Below are 19942 nucleotides of genomic sequence, written 5' to 3'. Positions count from 1 at the left end.
AGAAATACCAGTTTTATTGCTATTGACTTAACACTGTACATCATTAAAATAATAATTCTGGAATTAGACCTGTAGACATCCGGGGTGGGGCTCATCCCTCACAGGGGTGAGTGGGAGCCAGGCCGCCTCACTCCACGAGGCTGGGGAACAGATCAGTCTCGTAGGTCCAAGCCCTAAGTCGGAGCGGGGTCGCGAGCAATCAGTAGTCCCAGGCTCCGGCCCTCAGGCAGGGGCTGAGCACACAAACAATAGTTCAGGGGCTCCGGCCCTCAGGCAGGGGCTGAGCAAACAAGCAATAGTTCCAGGCCCTCAGGCAGGGGAGGAGGAGAGACTGCCACCCGGCGTGGGGTGGCAGGGGGAACACAGGCCCACCCATTCCACTGTGTTCCAACCCGGGGCCCTGTTAGCAGCAGTCCCTCTGCTGCTGGGTCAGTGGGGATCCTGACTGCAACACACTGACATGGGTTCAGGGTCTGCTATCCCCGGGCCACTTCCCATCATCTCCTCCTCCATTGGTACCTGCACGTCCTTAGCCTCGTCCGCCGTGTCCAAGATCATGGGCTCCTCAGGGCAGCGAGCGCTGGGTAGATTGGGTGGTTCCTCCGGACCCTCGGTGAGGGGAAGTTCAGTCCGCTCCTCAGGATACCGGGCTCGGCCAGTCCTCCTCAGGATAATGGCCCCGGGGCAGGCTCGGCCAGTCCTCAGGATACCGGGCCCGGGGCAGACTCGGCCAGTCCTCCTCAGGATACCGGGCCCAGCTCGGCCCAGCAGGAGCTCGGGCACCAGCGTCTGCCTTCTCCCGCAGTCGGGCCGCAACTGAGCGCTGGGGCTGGGCCTTTATACTTCCTGTCCTGCCCCTTGACTTCCGGGGGGTGGGGACAGGTGGCGGTGACTCCGCCCACTCCGGCAGCTGTTCTGGCTCGTCCCTCACAGGGGCGAGTGGGAGCCAGGCCTCCTCACTACACGGCCCCCCCCTCAAGGCTGGCTCCCGGGTACCGGGGCCAGACCCTTCCATACCCCCCAGGCAGGAAAGGAAGTCGGCGTTCGCGTGGTCCTTCCCAGCCCGATGGCGAACGGTGAAGGCATAGGGCTGCAGCGCCAAGTACCACCGCTGCAGCTGCATATTATGGTCCTTCATGCGGGCCAACCACTGGAGAGCAGAGTGGTTGGTGACCAAGATGAAAGGGGCTCCTAGGAGGTAGTAGCGCAGGGCATCACAAGCCCACTTCGTGGCTGGGGCTTCCTTTTCCACTACTGCATAGTTTTTCTCTCGGGGAAACAGCTTCCAACTGATGTAGAGGACCGGATTCTCTTCCCCGCCGACCTCTTGGGAGAGGACCGCCCTGAGTCCCACCTCCGAAGCGTCCGTTTGCAGGACAAAGGTCTGGTTAAAATCGGGGCTATATAAGACCAGCTCTTGACAGAGGCTTGTTTTAAGGGTCAGGAAGGCCTCATCACACTCGCGGGTCCAGACCTTAGTCAAGAGCCCCGTTAAGGGGGCGGCAATTGCCGCGAATTGGGGAATGAAGCATCGATAATACCCCGCCAGCCCCAGAAACTGGCATACCTGCCATTTCGTGGCGGGCAGGGGGCAGGTTGTAATAGCCTGAACCTTGTCCACCAGTGGTTTTACCTGTCCATGTCCGATAGCGTACCCCAGATACTTGGTTTCTTGTCGGCCAATGCAGCACTTCTTCGGGTTGGCCGTTAACCCGGCCGTCTGTAGGGACCTCAGGACAGCTGCGATCCTTTCTAGATGGTTCTCCCACTGCGGACTGTAAATGACTACGTCATCTAAATAGGCCGCAGCATAGTCTTGGTGGGGTTGGAGGAGGCGGTCCATTAGGCGCTGAAAAGTGGCTGGGGCCCCGTGGAGGCCGAAGGGCATTCAGGTAAACTGGTATAGGCCCGTAGGGGTGGCGAACGCAGTCTTCTCCCTTGAGGCAGGTTCCAGGGGGATCTGCCAATACCCCTTGCTAAGGTCAAGGGTCGTGATGTAGCGGGCTCCTCCTAACCGGGCCAAAAGCTCATCTATTCGGGGCATAGGGTGCAGTAAGTGAAGGCCCTAATGAAGGCCCAGTATGAGGCCTGAGGCCTGAACCAAACTAAAGTAATGGTCAAGACTTTGCTAACATAAAGCAGAGTTAAGCCGTGAGCCAGAGGCAGGCCCTGCTCACAGAAGCTGGCAAGGAAAGGGCTGATGTTGCATAAATATATATTCACCTAGCAAAGTTAAAGTATAAACATGTACCAAGACATACCATACGGGAACATTCCACAGATAACATGGAACAGGCCGACCCATCCCAATGACAGGCAAAAGGGTAAAATGATGAATAGAGTTGTTTTGATCGAACCAACATGTACAAGGTGAGAGGCGGAACCTTGCTACGTAGAGGGGTTGCACCTCAATACGTCAGGAGTGATGTGTAACTTGTTTGTACCTGTGTATAAGAATGTATCCCTGGGGTGGTGTCTTTGTCCGGCCACGGGGGCAGTGGAAAGTCCCGCCACTGAGCCGGGTCCTTGCCAAGAGGCATCTATTAGTAGTATGCCCGGTAGACTAAGTAATCTATGGGGAACTGCAATTGTGTCCAAGGTCGCAATAAACCTGGCCGAGGTGCCTTTGTACCTTAGTAGACTCTGTGGTTATTGGGAGTTCTCGTCGAGTTTGCTGTGTCAACTATCTGCACAGAGCTGGGGCAGCACACAGAGGGAACACACACACGCAGCCGAGTGATATCAACAGGAGAAAGCAGAAGCACCACACCGGTAGCATCTCACCACACTGGTGACCCCGACCGCTGATCTGGTGAGTAAGCAAAACTGCTGTGGTAAGAATCGCTATCTAACATGGCAGTAAATCTCGAGCTAGGGAACCCCCTTATCCTCTCCCTTATGATCCCCACGGAGTTTCATAACTCTTGGACCTGCTGGATTGCCAGTAAGGGGGGTCCATTTGAATTTAAAAAACAGAGTGGGGAAACATGGACTGGCTTATGTAGAGCGATAGTAGAAACCGAGGCTCTGAAAAACAGTAATAAAAGTAAAAAAACAAGAATTTTGCAACTCATGTCTCTGGCAGTGAGATGGCTCAAACAGCATGCTGAAATGCTGGCCAAACAAGTAACAGAAAAAACAGGAGAAGTAGAAGAGGTAACCCGGGCAGTCAAGCACTGGAAAGCCCAAGCTCTGTTAGCAGAGCAACAGGCGGTCCAAACTCATAATATGCTCGAGCAAGTAAAGCAAGAAAATAAAAAATTAGAAACAGCTGTAAAAAACCTGCAGAAGCAAAAAGTGCCATCCCATGTTATAAATATTAGTGGTAAACAGCAGGCTTCAGGTAGCTACCCTGTGCCTGAAGAATGGGAACAGAAGAGAAAAAATGTGGTCCTAGTAAAATTAAAAGATGAAACAAGGTCCACTGCATTGCAACCACCACCTTATAATAAAAGCCAAGTTCCAGTTAAACTTAAACTAAGACCTAGACTGGTGCCTGTCAGAACGGGACAAGTAAGTGCACAAAAGAAAAGAGTAGCACATAATACTTTCAGAGAATTGGTAAATCAAATGAAAAAAAAATATAAAACAGTTCACAAAACACATTAGGAAACAAAAGCTGCAACTCGATCGCAGAGGAGTGAATAAAAAAAAATTTCAAAGTAAAAAACCAAAATTAAGTAGGTTAACATCTAGAATTAAGGCATTAACACATGGAGTTGCCCAAAACCAGTTAACTGCAGCAAAAAAGGGCACTCCCGCCATCCATTTGGCATGCACACAAAAGCAACAAACATTGAGGGAACAAATTCAGATTTTACAAGAGCAGGTAACTGCCCCCATTCTCCTCTCAAAACCAGGATAAAAAACAGGGGCGCAGTTCCTAACTGTGCAGGTTCCCAACTGCTTTGACCCACGAAACCACACTCCGCACTCATATCTGAAAATAGAATCTTCTTTCTCAAATATTTTTACATACCAGTTAAAGTTTGTCCTTTATATGCTTTCTTAGTTTGCTAAACTTGCTGCTGCTGCCTGTACTTTCAAATATCTTAATAGAGTTAATCTCTGTTAGCTCAAGTCTCACTACCTTCCTAAGTTGCTCTTCACCCCCTCCTCCCCCGCCTCTCCTCAATTCTGCTCTCTTTTTGGTTTAAAAGTTAAAAGTTATAGTTTTTACAAAAACCTCCAAAACATAAAGCAATTGAAAACAGAATAAAACAAAAAACAGATAACATGGAACAGGCCGACCCATCCCAATGACAGGGGCAAAAGGGTAAAATGATGAATAGAGTTGTTTTGATCGAACCAACATGTACAAGGTGTACATAGGGTAGGCATCAAACTTGGAGATGGCATTCACGCGCCTGAAGTCGATAAAGAACCTTTGGGAACTGTCGGGCTTTGGTACCAGCACGACTGGACTACGCCACTCGCTGTGCGAGGGTTCAATCACCCCCAAGTCCAGCATCGCCCGTACCTCCTCATCCACTATGCATCTCCGGTGATACGGCAAGGGCCTGGTCGCGCCCCGAATCACCACCCCCGGCTCAGTCTGGATCCTATGGTATACCAGGGTGGTGGACCCCGGTTGGGCCGTGAAGGTGTGGGGGAAGGCTCGCAGGAGGCACCGGATCTGCTTAAGTTGGTCCTTCGTTAGGGTTTCCCCAAGTTGGGGTTCCTCAGGGTCCTGGGTATGGGCTATCTGGGGCCCTAGCTCGGGTTCTGGTGGGTAGGGTTAATCAGAAGCCCTTCCCGTTCTCGCCAGGGCTTGAGAAGGTTGACATGGTACCGCTGTATCCTCTTCTTCTGATCGGGCTGGTCGATCTCATATGTAACCGGGCCCACCTTCCGGACGACCTCATACGGCCCTTGCCAGCGAGCCAGAATCTTCGACTCGCTGGAGGGGAGGAGGAGTAATACCCGGTCTCCAGGTTGAAAGTCCTATGTTTGTGCGTCCCAGTTGTACGTCTAGGCTTGCGCCTCCTGGGCGGCTTTCAAATTCTCTCAGGCCTGGGCCCCAGCCTGCTTAAGACGCTCCTGGAGCTGGAGCACGTACTTTAAGAGGCCCCAGGCTGGTGAAGGGGTTTGCTCCCAAGTTTCCCTCATTAGGTCCAATAGGCCCCGGGGTCGACGGCCATACAGCAGTTCGAACGGTGAGAACTTGGTCGACGACTGGGGAACCTCTTGGACTGCCAGGAGCAAGGGCTGGAGTAGCTGATCCCATCGGCGAAGGTCCTCCTGGGGAAACTTATGGAGCATATCTTTTAGGGTCCGGTTGAACCTCTCAACCAGCCCGTCAGTCTGGGGATGATAGACTGACGTTCGCAGTTGCTTGACCCCCAGAAGTTCACACACCTGCCAGAATAACCGCGAAGTAAAGTTAGTCCCCTGATCCGTAAGGATCTCACGGGGTAGGCCGACGCGGGCAAAAACCTTCACCAGCTCATCGGCGATGGTACAGGCTGTGATGTTTCGGAAGGGAATTGCCTTGGGGAACCGGGTGGCATAGTCCAACATCACTAAGGCCTGGTCTACACTACGAGTTTAGGTCGACTTTAGCAGCATTAAATCGAATTAAGCCTGGACACGTTCACACGACGAAGCCCTTTCTTTCGGCTTAAAGGGCCCTTTAAACCGATTTCTTTACACCACCTCCGACGAGGGGATTAGCGATAAAATCGGCCTTTGCGGGTCGGAATTGGGGTAGTGTGGATGGAATTAGACGTTATTGGCCTCAGGGAGGTATTCCACAGTGCTTCATTGTGACCACTCTGGACAGCACTGTCAACTCAGATGCACTGACCAGGTAGACAGGAAAAGTTTTAAAATGCAGTGTGTCCTTTTCCTTCCCTCCTCCCCCACCCATCCCGGGCTATCTTGGCAATTATCCCCCTACTTGTGTGATGAATTAATAAAGAATGCATGAATGTGAAATAACAATGACTTTATTGCCTCTGCAAGCGGTGCTCGAAGAGGGGAGGGGAGGGTGGGCTGGTTGGTTTACAGGGAAGTAGAGTGAACCGGGTGCGGGGGGCAGAGGGTTCATCAAGGAGAAACAAACAGAAGTTTCACACCGTAGCCTGGCCAGTCACAAAACTCGTTTTCAAAGCTTTTCTGATGCGCACTGCGCCCTGCTGTGCTCCTCTAACCGCCCTGGTGTCTGGCTGCGCGTAATCAGCTGCCAGGCGATTTGCCTCAACCTCCCACCCCACCATAAATGTCTCCCCCTTACTCTCACAGATATTGTGGAGCGCACAGCAAGCAGCAATAACAATGGGGATATTCTTTTCGCTGAGGTCTGAGCGAGTCAGTAAGCTGCGCCAGCGCGCTTTTAAATGTCCAAATGCACATTCCACCACCATTCGGCACTTGCTCAGCCTGTAGTTGAACAGGTCCTGACTCCTGTCCAGGCTGCCAGGCTTCATGAGCCATGGCATTAAGGGGTAGGCTGGGTCCCCAAGGATCACAATAGGCATTTCAACATCCCCAGTGGTTACTTTCTGGTCCGGGAAGAAAGTCCCTTCCTCCAGCTTTTGAAACAGAGCAGAGTGCCTGAAGACATGAGCATCATGTACCTTTCCTGGCCATCCCACATTGATGTTGGTGAAACGTCCCTTGTGATCCACCAGGGCTTGCAGCAGCATTGAAAAGTACCCCTTGCAGTTTATGTACTCAGTGGCTTGGTGCTCCAGTGCCAAGATAGGGATATGGGTTCCATCTATGGCCCCACCACAGTTTGGGAATCCCATTGCAGCAAAACCATCCACTATGGCCTGCACGTTGCCCAGAGTCACTACCCTTGATATCACCAGGTCTTTCATTGCCCTGGCAACTTGGATCACAGCAGCCCCCACAGTAGATTTGCCCACTCCAAATTGATTCCCAACTGACCAGTAGCTGTCTGGCATTGCAAGCTTCCACTTGGCTATCACCACTCACTTCTCACCTGTGAGGGCTGCTCTCATCCTGGTATTCTGGTGCTTCAGGGCAGGGGAAAGCAAGTCACAAAGTTCCATGGAAGTGCCCTTAGCATGCAAAAGTTTCACAGCCACTGGGAATCATCCCACACCTGCAGCACGATGCGGTCCCACCAGTCTGTGCTTGTTTCCTGTGCCCAGAATCGGCATTCCACGGCATGAACCTGCCTCAGTAACACCATGATTTCCACATTGCTGGGGCCTGTGCCTTGTGAGAGGTCTATGTCCATGTCAATTTCCTCATCACTCTCGTCGCCGCGCTGCAATCGCCTCCTCAGCTGGTCCGGGTTTCGCTTTGGCATGTCCTGGCTCTGCATATACTCCAGGACAATGCGCGTGGTGTTCATAGTGCTCATAATTGCCACGGTGATCTGAGTGGGCTCTGTGATCCCAGTGCTAGCTATGGCGCCTGGTCTGAAAAAAGGCGCGAAACTAGTATCTGACAGACCAGGAGAAGGAGGGAGCAAGGGAGGGAGGGCCGAGTGACGACATGGCGTACAGGTACAGGGAATTAAAATCAAGAAAGGTGGCTGTGCATCAGGGAGAAACACAAACAACTGTCACACAGAATGGTCCCCCCAAAAGATTAAACTCAAAACCCTGGGTTTAGCAGGCCGTTGATTTCATGGAGGGAGGGGAAGCAAATGAATACAGAACAAATCTATTTTTTACATCTTAAGCAGGCAGCCGACGGTGCAGCATGACTGATAGCCACTGCAGTACGACGACGATGGATATCAATCGTAATATGCCATCTTCTACCAAAAGGCAAGGGGCTGCTGCTGTGTAGCAATGCAGCCCCACGTCTGCCAGCACCCAGATTGCCCTCGGCCTCTTCTGGGTGCCTAGCAGACAATACTGGGTGATTGGCAGAAAATAGCATACTACGACCGGTAGCCATCATCATGGAGACAGTTGCACGTCTGCCAAGGTGCCCATAATTGACAGGCACTGCAGTACGATGACGACGGATACCAGTCATAATATACTATCTTCTACCAAAAGGCAAGGTGCACCATCTACCGCCAAAAGGCAGTTAGCTGCTACTGCTGTGTAGCAATGCAGTACCACGTCTGCCAGCACCCAGATGACATATGGTGACGGTGAGCTGATCTGAGCGGGCTCCATGCTTGCCGTGGTATGTTGTCTGCACAGGTAACCCAGGTAAAAAGGCGCGAATCTATTGTCTGCCAGTGCTCTGACGGAGGGGGAGGGGCCTGACGACATGTACCCAGAACCCCCCGCGACACTGTTTTGCATCATTCAGGCATTGGGATCTCACCCCAGAATTCCAATGGGCGGCGGAGACTGCGGGAACTGTGGGATAGCTACCCATAGTGCAATGCTCTGGAAATCGACGGTAGCCTCGGTACTGTGGACGCGGTCTGCCAACTAGAGCACTTAGAGCATTTTATGTGGGGACACACACAATCGGCTGTATACAATCGATTTCTATAAAACCGGCTTCTATAAATTTGACCTAATTTTGTAGTGTAGACATACCCTAAGATGTACTGAAATCCCGCACTGCTCTTGGGAAGAGGCCCCATCAGATCCATGGCCACGCGCTTGAAGGGGGTCTCGATTAAGGGCATCGGGACCAACGGGGCCTTGGGAGTCCGCGCCTGGGCGGCCAACTGGCACTCCGGGCAGGAATTACAATAATTCTTTACATCCTGGTACACCCCCGGCCAGAAGAAACGTCTCAAGATCCGGGCCAGAGTCTTCTCGTGAACGAGGTGTCCCGCCTCGGGGACATTGTGGGCCAACTGCATGACGGCCCGCCGATGACAGAGGGGAACAAGGAGTTGGGTCCGGGTCTCCCCCGTGTGGGGGTCCTGTTTGACGCGATACAGGCGCTCCTGCCGCAACTCAAAGTGTGGCCACTGGGCTGCTTGACCGGGATCGAGTACTGTTCCATCCACAGTGGCCAGTTGTTCGTAGGCCTGCTGGAGGGTGGGGTCAGCGTGTTGATCCCAGCAAAAGTCTGTGGGGGCCGAGGGATCATCCTCTGGTTCCGCGGCTGAGCTGGGAGGCTCGGGGGCTTCCCTCTCTTCTCCCTCGCTCTCTGGGGCCTCCCCTTCCAAGGCCGGCATGACCCGCGGGCTGCTCCCGGCATGGCGACGGAGGACAGCGGGAAACTCGGGCCAGTCTCGACCCAGGATTATGGGGTAAGCCAGTCGCGGAGTGAGGCCAACCACCATCGGCCGGGTAACTCCCTCAATCGTCAATTGGGCCTGGGCACTCCGGTAGGGCCGTACATCCCCATGGATGCACTGCAGCCGAATCTCTCCCAGCCGGGCGTCAACCTGGGGACCTAAGTGTCGGCGGACTAGCACTGTCTGCAGCCCGAGTCAAGGAGGGCCACCCTCGGGTATCCTTCAATAACCATGGGTACGGTGATCTTAGCAGCTTATGAAGGGCGGGCACGAGCTTCCCCTGAGCAGACCTGGCCAAAGGTACATTCCAGCCCCGGGCAATCCCGCTGGAAATGGCCATACTCCCCGCAGGAAAAACAGGGGCCCAGGGCTGCTTGTCCCACCTGTAGCCGTGTCCCGGGGTTGCCCCCAGTAGGACTCCGGTGGTCTTGGCATGGCGTGGGAGCTGGGGTCCGAGCGGATCGCCTGGTTGCCCCCGGAGGACGAGTCCCGGCCTCAGCCTCCCGGGGGGAGCCTGTGAAGGGAGAACCTGGGTGAACTGTTCTAGGACCACCTGTTCCATTAGCTCCTCCGAGGTCTGGTGTTCGGGTTGCAACCACCGCTTACAGGTCTCGCGGAGTTCCTGGGCCACCCTCCGAGGCCGGGCCCCGGTGGGATAGGTCAGACTCCTAAATCGCTGTCGGAAAGTTTCTGGACTCACATCCAGGGCATCCAGAATCGCGGCCTTTACTTGGCTGTAGTCCTGGGCGGCCTCCACCGATAGGCCTCGGTCCCAGTCTGCGCGGTCCCAGTCAAGTACGGGGCCAAGATGGAGGCCCATTGGTCCTGGGCCCACCCCGCGACGACCGCCACTCACTCAAAGGTGACGAGAAAGGCTTCGGGGTCATTGCCGGGTACCATCTTCGTCAGCCGGATCGGGGGGCTAGGCCGTGGGGTCCCGGCTGGGCCTCCCCAGGTCGGGCCAGCGCCGCTGTGAGCTGCTGGAGACATTGCCGCTGGAAATCCTGGTGCTGGGTAACCAGCTCTTGAATGAGCTGATTCTGTTGGGCTCCCAGCTGCTCAACGAGCTGCTGCTGCTGTTGCTGCTGGGCAGCCTGTTGCTCCTGTTGCTGTTGTGACTGGGCTGCCTGCTGTCTCTCCTGGGTTTCCGTCATTAGTGCCAGGAGCTTGGACAGATCCATCTCTCGGGAGGGGGACCTTTCTCCTGCCGCCCCCTTCTCCCCGGGGTCGAGAGTTCGCGCCCACATCCTGGGCGGAACTCCTCAGAGAAGGCACCACGTGTAGACGTCCGAGGCGGGGCTCGTCCCTCACAGGGCGAGTGGGAGCCAGGCCGCCTCACTCCATGAGGCTAGGGAACAGATCAGTCTCGCAGGTCCAAGCCCTAAGTCAGGGCGGGGTCGCGAGCAATCAGTAGTCCCGGGCTCAGGCCCTCAGGCAGGGGCTGAGCACACAAACTGTTAGTTCGGGGCCTCAGGCCCTTAGGCCGGGGCTGAGCACACAAACAATAGTTCAGGGGCTCCGGCCCTCAGGCAGGGGCTGAGCAAACAAGCAATAGTTCAGGGCTCAGGCCCTCAGGCAGGGGCTGAGCAAACAAGCAATAGATCAGGGCTCAGGCCCTCAGGCAGGGGAGGAGGAGAGACTGCCACCGGCGTGGGGTGGCAGGGGGGAACACAGGCCCACCCATTCCACTGTGTTCCAACCCGGGGCCCTGTCAGCAGCAGTCTGTCTGCTGCTGAGTCAGTGGGGATCCTGACCGCAACACACTGACATGGGTTCGGGGTCTGCTATCCCCGGGCCATTTCCCATCTCCTCCTCCATTGGTACCTGCACATCCTTAGCTTCGTCCGCCATGTCCCAGATCATGGGCTCCTCAGGGCAGCGAGCGCTGGGTAGATTGGGCGGCTGCTCCGGACCCTCGGTGAGGGGAAGTTCAGTCCGCTCCTCAGGATGCCAGGCTCAGCCAGTCCTCCTCAGGATACCGGGCCCGGGGCAGGCTCGGCCCAGCAGGAGCTCGGGCACCAGCGTCTGCCTTCTCCCGCGGTCGGGCCGCAACTGAGCGCTGGGGCCGGGCCTTTATACTTCCTGTCCCGCCCCTTGACTTCCGGGGGGGGGGGGGGGGACAGGCGGTGGTGACTCCGCCCACTCCGGCAGCTGTTCTGGCTCGTCCCTCACAGGGGCGAGTGGGAGCCAGGCTGCCTCACTCCAAGACCTACTACAGTTTTCTGTTCTGTGGTTGAGATTCCAAAGGATGGGGTGCAAAGTGGATGAAAATACATTAATATTTTCTGAAATTATTTAATCCTGAATTACACAGGAAACTGTAAGGTATTTCCTTGTCAAACAAGATAGCATGGCATTCACATAGGGTGTAAATAATCACAGAATTGAGTTTTTGTTATTGTTTATTCTCTAAATAAAATGTCATTTTTATAAAAGGTGAATGTAAATAAATATGAATTAGTAAATTATAGTAGAACAGGAACAATGTAACTTCAAACAGCTGTGGCAAAAAAAATCACATACTGCACTATTCTTCTCAAGTGCAATGCTCCAGATGGTGTACCCAAAGAGAAAGGAAAGTAATTGTACCTCAGTGATCTGAAAAAAGACATCACTTTTTAATCGGACTCTAGTAAAATACAAACCTTGACAAACCATGATAAGAATATTTCTTCTGGATTTTCTTCATATTTTTTCAGCTAGCCTTTTTTATTGTCACTGGATTCAATTATCTCTCTTTTCTGGAGAAATCATACAATGCACGATCAAAGTTACTTAGGCTATGGCTGATATTTCTTAGTACCATTTTATTTAGACATCCTCTGGACAAAGAGCCAAGGTCTGGCAAAGCACTATATAAAGACACAAAATGTTCTCAGTGTGGGGGATTGCCATATAGGAGCTGACTGCTGCAATTCTGGCTCCCCTCAAAACACATTGCAAGGCTGCTCTGGAGGATGTGCAAAACGAGCTGCAGAAGAGTATATTTTTTGGAGGAGGACTCAGTGATTAAGAGCTATGATCTATGTTTGTACATTTATGCTGCCTGATCAGACGACAGTCCTTATACACAGATTCCCCTTACAGATTATTTATGCTCCTAACATGGGGTAAATATGAGTCATTTCTGCCACCCACCAGAATATGGATAATACTGCTTTTGCAGTGTGTATGTGCACCCCTTTTATGACCATTTGCACCTATGAGCCAGAATTTGGCTTATAGTGTTGATGATTCCTGAGGTGGAACTCTTCTCTTTGAGTCATTACTTAACCATTGACCTACCAGGTGAAGGTGTTTTCTTTACAAGGTTGGAGTTAGTTGAATGATTCCCTTGATGAAGAACTATTAGGCACCCACAACATCTTCACACCATAATGAAATAATTAAGTGTTGGACACACTGGAGAAAGAGGTCTAGAATTATCATGAATAAAGTATCCATTAAGATTCACTAATTTTGATATTGTGTGTCAGTGTTTTCTTTTCTGTTATTCCATTCTGTCTTCTCCTTTCTTCCACTTGATTTAACTCAATTCTTTCTCTTTCCTAATTGTTTACTTGCTCCCTTTTATTTTATTACTTTTCCTCTTCTCCTGTGCCTACCTGTTCTGTCCCCATCTACTTTCACCTTTTCCTGTATCTAAAAGTTTTCCTTTTCTCCTCTGCCTTCTCCCACCACTCGCTAATCTTTTCACATCTGGCCCACTTCTTCTCTCTCTTCCAACTGTTTATTTTCTTGAGCTTCTGCCTCCACAGTTGTTACCCTCTGGCCCTATTTTCTTCTTGAATTCACCATGATCTTGCAAGAAAAATCTTCACCAAATATTTTCTACAATACTCATACTCCTGATATATCGGTATCAGAAGCACTACAGGGCTCTTTGGTAGTTCCTCTTAGACTAGTGAGGCCATATTATCGCATCAGTTGTGTGTATGCAACTTCCTTAGAAGACACATTGTACAGTTTAGCAGAGTTTGTGATGAAGACTGTCTATGTTTTGAGTTTTAATAAATATGAAACCAGGAGTGCGAGGTCTTGTTTCTGTAACTTTCCCTTCTTCTCCTGTTTGTCCCTATTGGCCGGTGAATATTTTCCTTTCTTACAATTAGACAGCAGCTGCAGGACACAACCCCCAAGGGGGGAGGAGGAGTTGGCGGTAGCAGCAGCAGCTACAGTCTTGGGCCTGGTCTACACTACGACTTTAATTCGGATTTATCAGCTTTAATTCGAATTAACCCTGTAACCGTCCACACAACGACGCCATTTAATTCGATGTAAAGGGCCCTTTAAATCGATTTCTGTACTCCACCCCAACGAGCGGAGTAGCGCCAAAATCGATTTTAGCAATTCGAATTAGGGTTAGTGTGGCCGCAATTCGATGGTATTGGCCTCCGGGAGCTATCCCACAGTGCATCATTGTGACCGCTCTGGACAGCAATCCGAACTCGGATGCACTGGCCAGGTAGACAGGAAAAGCCCCGCGAACATTTGAACTTCATTTCCTGTTTGCCCAGCATGGAGAGCACAGGTGACCACAGATACCTCATCAGCACAGGTAACCATGCAGGCTGATAATCGAAAAAGAGCACCAGCATGGACCGTGAGGGAGGTACTGGATCTGATCGCTGTATGGGGAGAGGATTCAGTGCTTGCAGAACTTCGTTCTAAAAGACGAAATGCAAAAACTTTTGAAAAAATTTCCAAGGGCATGATGGAGAGAGGCCACAATAGGGACTCTGAGCAGTGCCGCGTGAAGGTCAAGGAGCTCAGACAAGCCTATCAAAAAACAAAGGAGGCAAACGGTCGCTCCGGGTCAGAGCCGCGGACATGCCGCTACTACGCCGAGCTGCATGCAATTCTAGGGGGGGCTGCCACCACTACCCCACCTTTGTTCGTGGATTCTGGGTCGGGGATAGTCTCGACGCCTGAGGATTCTGCCGATGGGGTAGAGGAGGAGGAGGAGGAGGATGAGCTTGCAGAGAGCACACAGCACTCCATTCTCCCCAACAGCCAGGATCTTTTTCTCACCCTGACTGAAGTACCCTCCCAAGCCTCCCAAGCCAGTACCCAAGACTCTGACCCCATGGAAGGGACCTCAGGTGAGTTTACCTTTTAAAATATAAAACTTGTTTTAAAAGCAAACGGTTTTTAATGATTACTTTGCCTGACTTTGCATTCGCGGTCAGTTCAGCTACTGGAAAAGTCTGTAGCTACTGGAAAAGTCTGTTAACGTGTCTGGGGATGGAGCGGAAATCCTCCAGGGACATCTCCATGAAGCTCTCCTGGAGGTACTCCGAAAGCCTTGCCAGAAGGTTTCTGGGCAGTGCATCCTTATTCCCTCCTCCATGGTAGGACACTTGACCACGCCATGCTTGCAGCAAGTAATCTGGTATCATTGCCTGACAAAGCCTAGCAGCGTATGGTCCCGGTGTTTGCTGGCATTCAAGCAACATCCGTTCTTTATCTTGTTGTGTAATCCTCAGGAGAGTGATATCACTCCTGGTAACCTGGTTGAAATACGGGAACTTAATTAAGGGGACAGAGGTGGCCGTTCCTACTGGGCTGTTTGCCTGTGGCGGAAAATAAATCCTTCCCTGCAGTTAGCCAAGCGCAGATGGGAAATTGGCCCTGAAGTTTTCCGCGTTTGGCTAGCAGGGTTCTTCCCTGTTACCAGCCACGCGGTGGGGGGAGGGTACTGTGATCATCCCAGAGAATTCATGGCGAGGGGGGGGGTCGGCGGCGGGGGGGGGGGGTAGTTTGGTGCCTGCAGGGATCTTCCCTGATACCAGCCATGCGGTGGGGGGAGGGGTACCGTGATCATCCCAGAGAATTCATGGCGGGGGGGGGGGTTAGTTTGTTTTCTGGTGCTGCTGAATGTTAACAGAAAAACCGCAGCACTCTACTTGCCTGAAGGGGCCCAGACAAGCCCCCCCACACTGCCCCCCCCCCAACTGGCTGAGATTGGCCAGGCTTCTGCAGCACTCTACAGGCTATGCTTGGTATGTGGGAAAGGAGGGTGCAGAAGCTGTAAAACAATGGCTTACCATGGCCGCATGCAAGCCGAATTCTGTTGCCCAGACCTGTGATCTCTAGCAGCAAAGCCACAAGCACTCAGCATTAAGAGGCAAAATGCGACCTTGCACAGAAATCACATGTGCTATGTAATGTGAACAGTGTTGGTCACCGTGAAAGAGTATAAGCATTGTTCTGCAAAATGTAGCTTTTAAAACAATTCTCTCTTTTTTCCCCTCCCTACAGCAGCTGCAAATTCCTCAAGCCTCCCTCCTCCATCCCGAAGGTTATCACAGATAAGGCGTCGTAAGAAGAAGACGCGGGAGGACATGTTTTCTGAAATTATGCAATCCAGCAGGAGTGACAGAGCTCATCTGAATGAGTGGAAGGAAACAGTTTCAAAGTATAGGAAAGAAGTCAGTGAACGTGAGGAGAGGAGGGACCAACGTGAGGAGAGGAGGGACCAACGTGAGGAGAGGAGAGACGATCGAGATGAGAGATGGCGGCAGGAAGACCAGAGGATGAAGGATGCAACGCTGGGGCTGCTCCGGCGTCTGGTGGAGGTTCAGGAACGGCTGCTGGAAAACAGACTGCCGCTTCAGCCCCTGTTCCACCCTCCCCCCTCCCCATGTTCCGTATCCTCCTCACCCAGACGTGTAAGAACGCGGGGGGGGGAGGCTCCGTACACCTTCCCATTCCACCCCAGTAGACAGCCCAAGCAAAAGGCTGTCATTTTTTTAACCTTTTCTTTGTGGCTTTTTCCTTCCCAGCAATCCTCCTCCCAAATACCACCCGGGTTCCCTCCCTCTTTTTCTAATCTATTAATAAAGAATAAATGATTTTTAAATGATAGTGACTTTATTTGGTTTGAAAGAAAGCTGGGGGAAGGGGCAGGGTGGGTTCCTTACAGAAAATCAGTCAGTAAAGGGGGAGGGTTTTCATGAAGGAGAAACAAACAGATATTTCACACGGTAGCCTGGCCAGCCATGAAACTGGTTTTCAAAGCTTCTCTGATGCACAGCGCTTCATGGTGTGATCTTCTAATCGCCCTGGTGTCTGGCTGCGCGTAATCAGCAGCCAGGCGATTTGCCTCAGCCTCCCACCCCGCCATAAAGGTCTCCCCCTTACTTTCACAGAGATTGTGGAGCACACAGCAAGCAGAAATAACAATGGGGAGATTTCTTTGGCTGAGGTCAGAGCGAGTCAATAATGAACGCCAGCGACCTTTTAAACGGCCAAATGCACATTCTACCACCATTCTGCACTTGCTTAGCCTGTAGTTAAACAGCTCCTGACTCCTGTCCAGGCTGCCTGTGTATGGCTTCATAAGCCATGGCATTAAGGGGTAGGCTGGGTCCCCAAGAATAACTATGGGCATTTCAACATCCCCAACGGTTATTTTCTGGTCCGGAAAGTAAGTCCCTTGCTGCAGCCCTTTAAACAGAGTAGTGTTCCTGAAGACGCGAGCGTCATGAACCCTTCCCGCCCAGCCCGCGTTGATGTTGGTGAAACGTCCCTTGTGATCCACAAGTGCTTGCAGCACCATTGAAAAGTACCCCTTGCGGTTTATGTACTCGGTGGCTTGGTGCTCCGGTGCCAAGATAGGGATATGGGTTCCGTCTATTGCCCCACCACAGTTAGGGAATCCCATTGCAGCAAAACCATCCACTATAGCCTGCACATTTCCCAGAGTCACTAACTTTCGTAGCAGCACCTGAGTGATTGCTTTGGCTACTTGCATCACAGCAGCCCCCACCGTAGATTTGCCCACTCCAAATTGATTCCCGACTGACCGGTAGCTGTCTGGCGTTGCAAGCTTCCACAGGGCTATCGCCACGCGCTTCTCAACTGTGAGGGCTGCTCTCATCTTGGTATTCTGGCGTTTCAGGGCAGGAGACAGCAAGTCACAAAGTTCCATGAAAGTGCCCTTACGCATGCGAAAGTTCCGCAGCCACTGGGAATCGTCCCAGACCTGCAACACTATGCGGTCCCACCAGTCTGTGCTTGTTTCCCTTGCCCAGAATCGGCGTTCCATGGATAGAATCTGCCCCATTAACAACATGATCTCCAAAGCACCGGGGCCTGTGGTTTCACTGAATTCTGTGTCCGTGTCCGTGTCCATGTCCTCATCATGCTTGTCGCTGCGCTGCCGCCGCCGCTGCCTCCTCGCCTCGTTTTTCTGGTCCTGGCTGAGCATAAACTCCACAAGAACGCGCGAGGTGTTTGCAATATTCATGAGTGCTGTCTTGACCTCAGCGGGCTCCATGCTTGCCGTGGTATGGAGTCTGCAGTGTTCACCCACCCAGGAAAAAAGGCGCGAAAATGGTTGTCTGCCGTCCGTTGCTTTCATGCAGGGAGGGAGGGAGGGAGGGAGTGAGGCTGTACCCAGAACCACCTGCGACGATGTTTTTTGTCCCATCAGGCACTGGGATCTTAACCCACAATCCCAATGGGCGCAGGAGACTGCGGGAACTATGGGATAGCTATGGAATTGCTACCCACAGTGCAACGGTGCAGAAATCGACGCTAGCCCCGGTACTTGGACGCACACCACCGAATTACTGTGCTAGTGTGGCCGCACTCATTTCGACTTTATACAACCTGTTTCTCAAATCCGAATTATCTAAATTCGGATTAATCCCGTAGTGTAGACATACCCTTGGTTGTATTACTTGTTGTATCTGCTCTTGCACTGAAACAGACTTGTTCAAACAGTCCTCCCCACATGCCAGCAACACCCGGTGAACTATTGTTTTGATTCCAGCGCTGCTACCTTTGAAGTGTTGCAGGTACCTCCCATTGAATCACTTATTCCCAAAGTATGGCTCATCTGGGCAAAAGATTGATTTCTGAGGTGACCAGATCATGTGTGTAGAAACTTAGATTTCAGGGGGAATTAAAATGTAAGTCTATTAAAACTGAATACTGATTTTTATATTGAATTATTTTTCATGTTTTTTGGGGTATATTTAAAAGTGTTTCATTCTGTAATAAGTGTACATAATGTTGCTATTCCTAATTTATATTCATTGATGTGTTTAATTAGGCTGGAATTTTCAAGCTTTCCTGCCTAGAGCGAGGTTTGTACATCTGAATACAGGCACCTAAATATGACTGACTTGTTTTTCAAAGGTGTGTGCAGTTTCCACTGATTTCAGTACTGGTTTTCTCTGTGCTTTGAAAATCAAGCCAGTTGTATTTATGTGCCTACATATGGATTTAGGAGGATAACTTTAGGCACCCAAGTTTGAAAATTTCAGCCTTAATTTACAGTTTTGACCATTACATATCGTAATACACCTATGTAGGTGTTAAAAAGATGCAAAAATGAAAGCCCTGAGAGACAGTGAATTTGTAAAAATAACCCCAGACATGTGAAAGCCTGAAAATTGTAAATTAAGGTAAAACATTTAAAAACATCAAATACTGGAAATTATGGAAACACGAAGCAAAGGTACTTTAAGAAACCTTCAGAGATCAATGTTCTTCAAAGACTTTTTCCCCCCTTAAGTAATTCTCCCTTTACAGCCTTAACTCCAGTTAAATCCAGGTTTTTTGTTTGGGTATTGTCTTAGCTTTCTGATATTGTCAGTCACTGTTTTCTAATTATTAGAGCAGGGGACTGGGAATCAGGACTGTTGGATTCTATTCATAGCTTCGAGAGAATATTGTCTAGTCTAGTGATGTAATTAGATGACTGGGTATCTAAGCACTGTGAAGATCTCATTAAGACAAGACTTATGCTAAGGGGAGGCTATGGCTTGGTACCCTAAATATAAGGGCATGTTTCTTCTATGTGGCCTGTGTTTAGGATTGACGGGTGTCCGGTTTTTGACTGGAAAGTCCAGTTGAAAGCGACCCAGGCTCCAGGTGGCACTTACCTCAAACAGCTCTCAGAAGAAGTGGCATGTCCCCGCTCCGGCTCCTATGCGGCGGCGTAGCCAGGCAATTCTGCATGCTGTCCCGTCTGCAGGTGCTGCCCCCGGAGCTCCCATTGGCCGCAGTTCCCAGCCAATGGGAGCTGCGGGGGTGGCGCTTGGGGCAGAGGCAGCGTGCCGAGCCCCCTAGCTGATCCTATGCGTAGGAGCCCGAGCGGGGACATGCCACTGCTTCCGGGAGTCGCGTGGAGCCATGGCAGGTAGGGAGCCTGCCTTAGCTCCACTGCGCCGCCAGCTGGACTTTTAACGGACCAATCACTGGTGCTGACTGGAGCCGCCAGGGTCCCTTTTCGACCGGGCATTCCTGTTGAAAACTGGACACCTAGCAACCCTAGTTCAGTAGCTTATCTGCCAACTTTCATGACCAAAATAAGTTTTCACAGCTTTTTACTGCTGTTAGCCATGCAGAGCCAACATGGTCTAAGATACTGGGCTGGATACTATTCCTTCCTGTGCATCATCAGCAGGATAATTTGCTAAGTTACTTGTGCTGACTCATTGATGGCACAGTTGAAAACCATTAAAGGTGCAAACCCAGCAAGATCATAATCTATGCTGCAAGATCTATTTCACTGAGGCTGATGCACAAGAAAAAGAGACTGTAGAACTGGCAGGTAGAAAAAATATTTTCCCTTGTAACCTGAGAACATTTGACATGCAAATCACTGAGACACAGCAAACATAGATTTCTATTTTTACAGAGCCTCTGTTCAGAATTGAACCACACTTTAAAGTTTGCAGAAGTAAAAGTGGCTGCCATCAGTCATGCTGTTTTGTAAAACTAACAAGTCCTCTGAAGTGATATCTTAGTCCGTCTGTATAAGAATGTTTGCATCTGATTAGAGTTCTA

Source organism: Malaclemys terrapin, chromosome 7 (genome assembly GCF_027887155.1).
Source record: "Malaclemys terrapin pileata isolate rMalTer1 chromosome 7, rMalTer1.hap1, whole genome shotgun sequence".
NCBI lineage: Eukaryota > Metazoa > Chordata > Testudines > Emydidae > Malaclemys > Malaclemys terrapin.
This window is presented reverse-complemented; position numbering follows the sequence as displayed.